This window comes from Nelumbo nucifera, chromosome 2, assembly GCF_055504915.1.
Source record: "Nelumbo nucifera cultivar China Antique chromosome 2, China Antique-T2T, whole genome shotgun sequence".
Classification (NCBI taxonomy): domain Eukaryota; kingdom Viridiplantae; phylum Streptophyta; class Magnoliopsida; order Proteales; family Nelumbonaceae; genus Nelumbo; species Nelumbo nucifera.
In genome coordinates this window covers 49016698-49027966 of record NC_142650.1, presented here as the reverse complement: position 1 = coordinate 49027966, position 11269 = coordinate 49016698, and positions in this window count along the sequence as shown.

Genomic DNA, 11269 nt, shown 5'->3' with positions numbered 1-11269 from the left:
TTGTCGGAGCCGTCTCTGCGGCTAGTGACGACGGTTGCAGGTGGCGGTGGCAGGAAGCCGTTTGAAATGCGGCTGTCAGGCGTCAGATCCCAAATCAGTCAGGTACGTCGCCCTTGGATATGGACGTCCTTGGTGTCGGGTACGTTTGGCTGGCCTGGTGCTTTGGAAGTGAAGTGTGGGAGTGGCGAGCGAGGTGCCTTCAGTTCGGTTTGGAGTGTTCCGAGCTACCACGGGTCAGCTCGGGTCAGCTTTGTGAGGCTTGGGGCCCAGTATAGTTCGGGCTCCTTGCAGGGAGCTCGGGTTCTCAGTAGGGAGCTCGCTCTTAATAGCGAGCTCGGACTCCCAGTAGGGAGTTTGTTCTTAATAGGGAGCTCGGTTTTTAGGGAGCTCGGGTTCTTACTTGGGGAGCTCGGACCCTTAATAGGGAGCTCGCTCTCAACAGGGAGCTCGAGCTCCTAGTAGGGAGCTCGGATTTAGGGAGCTCGGGCTCCTAGTACCGAGCTCGGACTTGGGGAGCTCAGGTTTTAGGGAGCTCGGGCTTTTGATAGGGAGCTCGCTCTTAATCAGGGAGCTCGGGCCTTTGACAGGGAGCTCGCTCTTAATCAGGGAGCTCGGGCTCCTAGTAGGGAGCTCGGATTTAGGGAGCTCGGGTTCTTAGGGAGCTCGGGCTCCTAGTACCGAGCTCGGATTTAGGGAGCTCGGGTTTTAGGGAGCTCGGACCTTTGACAAGGAGCTCGCTCTTAACAAGGAGCTCGGACTAAGTACAGCGGTCTGGAGTTTGGGCTCGGTAGTGAGTTTGGACTTGCTTCCGATGTTCGCTTTGGGTGCTCTACTGTCCCGAGCTGCTTGCCCTTGCCACGTGTCGGGCGATCGCGAGGTCGGGCCAAATTTCCCTTCATCAACTTATATGAATAGAAAATTGGAAAAATAAGCATTTTGGTGAAAAGTAACTACATGGATATTTTAGACATTTTCATGTATCTTCTTAGAAAATTTTAATAAAGGGTCCACTTGAAATTGTTACAAAGTTCAAGGGAAATTTCAGCAACAACAGAAACTTCAGTGGAAATTTCAGCAATTAAAAAAATTGAGATGAATTTGATTTATCTTGACCTAATTAATAATTTTATAAGATTTCTACTTTAAATATAGTTGACAAAGCCAGTACATGAAACAAGTCCCGTCCAAGTTGGGGTCCAATCTAACCTAACTTTGAGAAATGATTTTGATTTTCTTCTTTCACAATTTATTTGAGGGAACTATTGAGGAAATTTTTGTACGGGGATCTGCTCCACACATGGGCGCCTCACAGACACATCCACCGTGCATTGGGAGCATCTCTCGTGAATGATAACTTATAAGTATGGGAGATATTTCCAATGTATGGTAGGATGTGCGTGTGAAGTCGGTGTGAGACACCCTTTGTGAGGAGCAAATCTGGTATCTTCTACTACAAGTGCACGATACAAAGTAAAAGGGGTATTTGTGTTCCCAGTTCCCACTTGTATGTACGAATTTCTCCTCGTGGCAATGAAAACGTCTTGTATCAAAGGGTGGCTCATGAGGATCTTCTCCTCACACAGGGTGCCTCACACCGACCTCACATGTACATCCTATCATACATTGGGAATATCTCCCGTACTTATAAGTTACTATTCATGGGAGATATTCCCAATACACGATAGATGTGACTGTGAGGCGCCCATGTGTGAAGAGCAGATCTCATTCCGATATCTCATATCAAAATAAGAGGGAAACTGACGGCCAATTTGAAAACAGCTGGAGCGCCCATGTACGGGATCTGCTCCACACAGGGGCGCCTCACAAGTACATCCACCGTGCATTGTCTCTTGTGATAATAAGTTTGGTGTGAGGTTGGTGTGAGGCGCCCTAAGGAGCAGATCCGGTCTCGACTTATTGCTTCTATTATTTAATAAGTTTTTAAGAAAGTTGCGATAAGCCGGAGTTGATCAGTTGGATTGGTTCTTATACCCTTAAATATTTATTATTTAATTACTGTATCCAGTAAAAGACAAAAGCAATAAAGTCTTTCGGTTCAGCCACTTTTAGTCACATGTGCTCTTAGCTATCCAGTCGAAAAGGGAAATCCTCTCTCTCCCCAATAAGAAGAAAAATCTGTTTCAGCACAATACTAACTTGGGCATTATCGAGTGACCAAGCGGGTCATACAACAAAGTTGGGTTAAAACATATATAAAAATTATAGTGCTTTCTTTTTTTTTCTCTTTTAATTTCTCCTATCTGTTTATCTAAAATCCAAATTTATATATACACACAAGGTTTTAAAATTCGGCCGAGAAACGGAACCATTTTGACCACCGATTCTCCAGTCAACAGTTTTACCGTTCAGGTCAAACAGTTATGATGATTTGAACATCTTACCCATTACATTACAATATCAGGGTAATATGCAAATAAATATAAGAGAAACTAAGGTTTAAATGAGAGAGATTTGAGAAGTTGTCGGTTGAAAGAAGAAGAGAAGAAGAAGAAAAGGAGAAGGAGGAGGACTTGCAGGCGGCAGCGATGATGACAACAGCGACTAATAGCGGCAATAGTGACGGCGACGGCGATGGCGAACTATAATGGCAACAACAGCGGCAATGGTAACAAATTGGCGATGAAAGTAGATCTAAGATTTCACTCTCTCTCTCTCTCTCTCTCTCTCTCTCTCTCTTGCAGATCTATCGTCTAGAGTCTAGAATGCTCTCCCAGATCTCTAAATGTGAGATCTCTCAGATCTCTCTCATTGTCTCACACATCCCTCTCCAGTAGATCTCATATCTGAGATCTTCTTTTCTTTCATTCTTGTTCTTAGTTAGAAGTAATAAACTGCAAACCGTTCTCCGGGTCGAATGGTTCAATGGTTAAACCATCTGGGTCAATGATCCGTTGACTAATTCAATGGTTTTTTACCAAAGACTGGGTTTAGGATAAAACAAAACCAGTCGCCTGAACAATTTCCGATCCGAACGGTCTGAGCGTCCAGACCAACGACAGTTCAAAAACATTGCATACACACACACGTATAATTTTAGAGTGGAGTCATTAATCAACCCGAACCTGGCCTGGGCCCTACCCTAATCCAAATACATCAAATTACAATGCGAGTTGGGCTCAAATTAAAAAGCTCAGGTTTGACTTTAGGCTCAGGCATGGATTGAAATTGACCATAAACCCAGCCTAACCCACCCAACTAGACCTGTTCATGGGCCGGGCCGGGCCGGGCTTTTACTCTTCATTAATGGAAATATGTTAGGCCCGAGCCCGAAGCCCGACCTAATAAAAAAAATTAGAATTTTCCCTATTCAATAATCAATATAAATTATAATTTATTTATATTAAAAAGGAATATGAATTCAAAATTTATTTACATTAAAAAAAATAATATAAAGAAGGGAAAAAGGATGTGGAGAAGAAGGGTTCGACTGGAAAAATAAGGGAAAGAGGTGAAAAAAAGAGAGGTATTCGACTAGGGTTTTTAGATTTAATTATAGGTCAGGCCGAGCCGGGCTATTTTGGTAAATCTTGAGCCCGGCTTGAATTTATTGCGGGCCGGGCTTTTTGGCCCGAGATTAAGCCCGCAGGTCCATATACCTATTCAAGCCCGTCCGGAGGCCAGGCCGGCCTGTCAGGCCACCCGGCCCATGAACAGGTCTACACCCAACTTGCACCCTAGATATAATATAATCCAATCTGATCATGGAAAGAAAGCCATAGTATCCTTGGCTATGTTTTCCAAACAGCTTAAGTTTCATATACGACATAGGGAATCCTATACTTAGCAATGCTTTGTATGATTTTCATGTGGCAGAAATAGTCAGGGACATATAAGGAAGTTCTCTATTTTATACAATCAAATAACTTATTTTCACTAAGGTAATCATGGATAGGGGTGAGCATAATTCAGTTAAAACCGAAAAATCAAACTGAAATTTTGGTTTTGGTTTAATTAATTTGGCCTAATCGGTTTTTTGGTCGGATTCGATTTATTATTCGGTTTTTTTGTATTTCAGGTTTCGATTTCATAAATCGGTTAATCAAAAAAATAATAATTTAATTTTATGACTATACATTTTGAATATTATTTATATTATAATTTATAATTTTATATTAATATTTAATAAATTAATATATAACGTATTTGGCTATTGGCCAAATTTCCAAAATAAGCAAAACGTAATAGTAAAGAGTCCTCACTCGTATTAGACAAGTAAACTGTGCATGTGCGAGCGTCTAAGCGTCTTCTAGAATCCAGAGTCCCAGACTTCCACTCTTCCTTCCTCAATTGTTCTCTCGACTACCCACTGCCAGCTGTCGTCGAGTGTGGAGTCTGTATTGCCGATTTGCCGTCGTTCTTCTTCTTCTTCTTCACCCCCAGTTACAAGTTTACAAAAGGTTTCTTCTTCTTCTTCTCTGCTTTTGATAGAACACAGACTGATAGACTGATTGACTAACAGAAGGCTTGTCGTCATTGCCGAGTGTCGCGGCTGTCGGCTACCGCTGCATCTTCCTCTAGACTCCAGGCTCCGGTCCTCTTGCTAAGTGTTGTAGAAGAGATTGTCGAGATGAAAGCTCCTGTCAATGCAGTCGAAGAAGTGTCTAAAATGTCAGAAATCTGTAGTTTAAGCGAGAGCGCCTCTACGACGACCATGACAGAAAGGAAAGACGACGAAGAGAGGAACCGGGACGACAGAGAAGTGCGGCAGAGAGTGGACAAGTCTCCGGCTAGGGTCCCCAGGAAATGCCAGAAGGACTGAAAAAGGGGGCCGGTCTCCCCGCAGAAGATATGAGTCGTCTCTCGGCAAGAAAATGGATAATGCAGTGATGTCAGTCCCTAGCAAGGAAATGAGCCACAACACGTGACGGCAGGTTCCTGCGAACAATGGGCTATTAAGGTGAGATCCAGGCGATAGCTCCGGGCGGAGATCGAGGTCGTCGGCGACACGCTCGGTCGACCCTGGGCCTTATTGATCTACTATAGGCCGCAGCCCATCTTCGAGAAAAACCGGGCATTCCCCTGGCCGAGCACCGCCGTTGTCCCAGGACAATGACCGGAAGTTAAGAAGAAACCAAAGAAGGAAGCTGGCCGATGAACGAGTCCCTCGAAAACCCTCTCGTTTCGTTAGAATGCTTTATATTTCTGTAGTAGTCTCTTCTATTGGGACTTTATTTCGTGCATTTTTTGCAAAGACAATGGAATGAAGTCTAAGCATTACATCTAAGCAGGCAAGTTGTTTCTTTTTCCTTTTTGGTGTTGGTGGATGGTAAGGGAAAAAGGAAAATGAAGTTCGAACCGAGAATCTTGTCAGTCATTATTAACAGGCTAACAGCTTTGCATAGTTCGCTTGTTGGGATGGATGGTTGATTACCGCTGGATATAAGCCGGCAGGAAGGGAGGTAGTAGTTGTCATTTCTCTCTTGGATTGGCTGAGTCGGATTTAACTGAAATAGCCGAAAAGAAATTCGGTTCAGTTTATCCGGTTTTCACATATTTCGTTTCGGTTCGATTTATCATATTATTAAATCGGTTTTTAAAATTTCGATTTTTTCAATTCGGTTTTAAAACGTAAAAATCGAATGCTCACCCCTAAATTCATGGAGCCTCTTTCTTTTTTATTTTTTTAAGCCCTAAGGCAATTCCATTCATCATTCAAAATAATTACACATCACAAATGGACTTTAAAAAGTGGACAATCGATCAACTCATGCTAAAAAACCAGCAACTATTACTAGGGTTAAAACTTCTGAATAATGGATCAAAAGGTGGTGATTTTACAGTTTTAAGCCCAGCTCTATTCTAAGGGTCTGTTTGGTTTACAGTCCAAATTAGAATCGAATCCATGGTCTATTTAGTTTAGACGGGAATGGGAATAAAAGTTGGAATCGGTAAAAATGGGATTTCATTTCCGAGAGGGAGGGAGTAGTCATGAATATCATTCTACCAAAAAATGAGAAATAGGATTCCAACTCCGTGCAACTAAACACTTGGAATCAGAATAACTTATTCCTATTCCAATTCCAAGCCCCTATTCCCACAAACCAAACGGGACCTAAGTGTACCGACTGTGCCTAATAGAGAACTGTAGGAGGAAAATTCAGCAATCAACTTGTGGATTTCCAAAACAATGTATATATTCTCTAATGAGATAACTAATCTGCCAATACTTACTGACTATGCATCATAGTGAGTATATAGACATATATCCTTGGCCGTTCAGACCTTCCAGAATCAAAAAGACCTCTGTTTCTTCCGTTGAAGTGCAATTAACCCGGAGAGCACCCCAACTAAAAAAACCCCTAAACCATCTGTTACAGCATTAGGAGTCTATATCTGCTATCCACAACACCACATTGAGAAAATCTCAGTTATATCATTTATGGGGAGATGAACTGGATATAGACATGGATAGCAGATCTGAGTCCCAGTATTATAAGGGGCATTGCGAAGCATAGGTTTGAGTCTTTTTTTATTCTTTTGGGTGAAGAACTTCGTTAGATTGAAAGAAATAAAGCAAACAACATACAACCAATATCTACCAACCGACATAACAAGGCAAAGTAAAAAAACAGTAACAACCACTACCAACGAAAAAAGCGCAGAAGACCAACACGACCCTACTAGTACTATCAAACGTAAGAGCCAAAATAAAAAAATAAAAAAATAAATCAGTCCTTAGCACATTTGACAACCACAGAGGCGTAGCAATATCAAAACAATAAGGACCCACAAACCTTTTTTGGCTAATTCATGGGCAGCCTGGTTCAATTGCCCAGGAGTCCCTCCAGATCAGAAGCTTCAGGATGTCTTGAATCTTGGACCCAAGAAGATTTTGAATCATTAAAGCATTTACTAGCTGAGCATTAATTGTCACTTTCTGCAATTGCATTTGAAATTTCAACCTTTATCAGCACCAAGGTTTTTAAAATCGGATGGGACATATCCCAGGTCGAACGGTCCGATCATCTGATTCAAATGGATGGCCTGTTCTTATTTTAAAGAAATAAGAAATAAAAAACTGGCAAAAACTGTTGTTCGGATCGATTGTTTAGTAGTTCAACCGAGGTTTTTAAAACTGATTCGGGCAATGAACCAGTTAGGGGTCCAGTCTTGAGTTGAACGGTCTGACCGTTCGAACCAAATAGATGGCCTGTTTTGACAAAAAATTAAAAAAAATAAAAAACGGCCAAAATTGTTGAACGGTTTGAACAATTCAACTGCCTGGGTCAGTGGTTTGCTGACCAAGCCAACATTTTTTGGCAAAAATCTGGTTTTGGGAAAAACTGGAATTGGGAAAAACCAGACTGATTCCCAGTTTTCTAGTCTGACCATCCAGTCTAATCTAGTTTTGAAAACCATGGTTCAACCATCCAGATCAATAGATCGCTAACTAAATCAATAGTTTTTTGCCAAAAAAGTTTTAGGATGAAACGAAACTAATTATCTGACCGATTGTTGAATTTTCTGATCCCACCATCCAGTCCAGTCCTACTTTCAAAACCATGATCAACACTTTAACTTAGGGCTGTTCATAAGAAGACCCAACCCGATCAACCCGGACCGACCCAATCCGAATTGGCCGAGTTTTCTTCAGCACTGATCGGTTTCGGGTTGTAAAAAATCATAAACCGATGATTTGGGTTGGTTTCGGTTTTCATATGTGAAAACCGAAATCGACTCGAACCGAACCGACTTAGTAGTTAGTAGTTAGTTCCTAATTAGTATTTACAACCTACTTAGTTCCTATGTAACTAAGTTGTCTCTATCCTATTTACAACCTAACTTAATTTCTAGTATTTTAGTTAGGAATGACATTAATGGCAAGTATTGTAAGACAACTAGATAAGGAATTTTTTTGGAAAAGTTTAAAGAAAAGAATAAAAGGATCCTAGTTTTTATGGTCTTTTACACCAAATAGGCAACTAATTACAATTAGAGTTAGGTGTCATTTTTTACTTAGATTAGAAGGTTTCTTGAAATATACAAATTTCAGTCTTCTTTCTCTAATACAGTTTGACTTTCTATTTTCTTGATAACTTCTATTCTAACTTAGTCCGCCCCCTACCAATTTCAGTATTCTTTCTCTAATAGAATTAGGTGTCATTTTTTACATCAAATTTCAATCTTCTTTCTCCAATCTACCAATTTATTACCATGGATGAACTTAGAGCCGAAATCGACCCAAACCGACCCAACCCGACTCAAACTGACTAGGTCGGTTTTGCTTAACACATGATCGATTTCGGTTTCAATTTCAGGTAACCCGACCAGGTCAAGTCAATTAAAAAAAAGTCAATAAACCGACCCAACCCGATCCATAAATAACCCTACTTTAACTGCTTGAACACTTCACTCATAAAGGGACTTATGAGGCTTTACATAGTCCGGACTTGATGAGGCTTTACATAGTCCTCATTAAGCAAGACAGTACTCCACCATCATCTCTGATAGCATTCCAAAGGCAGCGTTATATATTTATATGAAAAAGATCACCGTAGAGATTGACTTTCTGCACTCCTTTTTCAAGCGGCATCCAAAATGTGTGTAAAAAGACAAAGATTAGAACCATAGAGGAATGAGGATCCCAACTCCTACTCTTATAACAGATCTGAAAATTAAATAGAATATCATAACTTCATAAGGCATTGTTATATCACAATTGCAGCAAAATCTTTAAATAATAAAGGATAATTTCAGTGGTGTTTGGTTCATGGTCTAAAAAAAGGTGGTTTGGTAAAAAAAATATACAAAAGTATTTTTTGGAAAATGTTAATTCATTTTTCTGAAATGGATAATATAAAAGAGATTGGCATCCGAGGGTTTTACAAGCGTCCTGTTTTATAAGTGGGCCCTGATTCACAAGTGTTTCCTTTTATCTGTTTTTTTTTTTTTTGAAAAATACAAAAAAAAATTGGGATACGATTTGGCATTTAAAATGATTTGATTTAATATTATAATATATTTATAATAAATTAATAACAACTATGTAACATCTCAAAAATTAATTCTTTTTCAAATTTCAATATGTCATATCATCAGGATATTCAGGATCACCAACACGATTCAAAAAACATTAATTTGACATTTCAATAAATTCCTCCTTTCCCCAATTCCAAATGTAATTTTCTTGCCAATTCTATTTAATCACTGATGTAGCGTGCATAACTGGAGCACTTAGAAACGCTCCAGTGCCCACATAATTAGCCACAAAATATCAGGTTAAAAGTGTTAGAGTAATGAAGGCCCGTTGGGTTCGAAGAGCAAACTTGCCAACCGCATGGGCCACTCTGTTGCAGTCTCATGGGCTGAACTTCAGCTGGGCCTGTTCAAACCGCATAAGATGTCCAGATTCGTTGTGCAGTAAGTCGAAATGCGATACGAAAGTCAGTTTGGTTGGGATGTCCTTTGAGTTGTAATTGACTGGTGCTCCCTAGCCAAGGAGACCGAGCTCAAGGCCATTCGAATGGCGCCTGTAGAAGAAAGATCCATGAATCTATCTAGAATTGTTATTAACGAATTGGGATCTGTTCCTCACAAAAAGCGTTTCACACTGACGTTACAACCACATCCCATTGTTTATCGGAAACATCTCCCATGTATAATAAATATAAATGCGTAAGATGTTCCTGATGTACGACTAAAACATGGTGTGAGGTTAGTATTCCCGATGTACGATTAAAACATGGTGTTAGGTCGGTATAAAACGCGCTATATGAGGAGCAGATCCGGTCTCATTACTGAGGTGGCAATCACGCTATCTGGGTTCGAACATGATAAATTGGTGTTTTCAAGATAATATAGGGGGATTTGCATTTGCTAGCTACTTCTGAAACCATGGTTTGCTGTTCCAATACCACAAACAACATTGAAAAGCACAAAACAGGATATCTCATCTCAGAATCAGATGAAAATCAAACAAAACCTCAAACCAGATACACTGTCAACACCAAATCAAACTCCACCAAATGGATCCTATTAGAAGCGAGTGACAACAATTTACAGCATTCAATCGCTGATTAAGGGGTAAATTGTTTTCTTGTTGCTGGTTTAAAAAAGTAAATCAAAATCATCTTGTTCGAAATGTTTCTTAAAACAAAAACACTATATATATATATATATGTGTGTTTTTGATTGTGTGTATTTTTTGTTTTAAAACCAAAAACATGTTACTTGAATCTGATTTCAAAAACATATTTTCATCTGATTATTCAACATCATGTTTTATAAATCATATAATTTCTATGCTAAAAAATGTGTTTGTTTTAAAATCAATATTTTATTGGTTCCAAAAGTATGTATTATATTCTCATGTAGAACACCCCCATTTCAAACACCTTTTGAGTTATTTAACAGAATAATCACCCCTTTCACATGATTAGAGTGAAATAACGCTATACAGTTTGTGTCTTTTGATCAACATTTGTAGTTCATCTCATCTACAATCCTGCAACCCTTGCCTGAACTGAACAATAAGCATGTATGCAACCTGAAGGCCATACAATCATTATATAGATTAATAGATAGATAGATAGAAGAATGAATGAAAAAATAGCATGATTGTAGCTATCAAAGAATAGTCCAATTGAAATACATGGAGCAATATAATTCTTAAAAGGATACCTTTTCTTTAGGTAACCTCTATTCTTAGGCTGTGTTTGGTTTGAAGGAAAAAGTAGGAAAAAAAAAGGAAAGGTAGAAAAACCTTAACAAACCTTGTATGTGTTTCCCTACCTTTTCCTTCAAACCAAATATAGCTTTAATGATAAAATTGAAAATACTAATAAGTTATATCATGTATAAAACAGTTGTGCTAGCCAAGTTCTTGAAAATATAAAAGTGATATTTGAACCAATGTTGTCAAACTTAGACTAGACAAAGACAGCGAAATTGATAATTTGGTGACCTTTCTAGGTTGTGGTTAATAGATAGTTTTGATGGTTTATTTATTTATTTATTTATTTTAATTTGGGCGAATTAACTACGAGTGCAACTTGGGTAGGCTCAATGCATTACGTTTGGATTTTTTATCCTCAAGCTGGATCTGAGCCCAAACTTTGGGTTTTTATTTTCAGGGTAGATCCATACCTAATTGTTAGGTAACCTGAGCATAGCACCGAATACTGATGAAGGGTGATTTGGCCCGACCTAATAAAAAGGGACACGTGGACACGACCTAATCGAGAGGTGACAACTCAGCCTAACATGACCAATCCGTAGCAGATCAAGCTCGGGTACCCAACCACCCCGG